The sequence below is a fragment of the Benincasa hispida genome, chromosome 8 (genome assembly GCF_009727055.1).
Source record: "Benincasa hispida cultivar B227 chromosome 8, ASM972705v1, whole genome shotgun sequence".
Taxonomy (NCBI): Eukaryota; Viridiplantae; Streptophyta; class Magnoliopsida; order Cucurbitales; family Cucurbitaceae; genus Benincasa; species Benincasa hispida.
In genome coordinates, this window is record NC_052356.1 from 23,675,118 (window position 1) to 23,675,376 (window position 259).

Sequence of the window (259 nt, forward strand, 5' to 3'; positions counted from 1 at the left end):
CTCTCCTTCCTCCTTTGCTTTGTTGTTCTTGGTTGGTCATTGTCAAAGGGGCAAAATGATGAAACAATTGCTTTTTAACAGTGTTGTCAAACTGATGTTGTAAACATGGATTTTTGTATTTTTTTTTTCTTTTGTTGAATTACCCGTAGATTCATGTCTGTTCTAGCTTCTAAGTTTCGTCATTCAATTTTTCCTGTTTAATTCGCTCTTAAATTTTAAAGTGTTTAATAAGTTTAATTTTGTATTCAAGTGGTTCCTA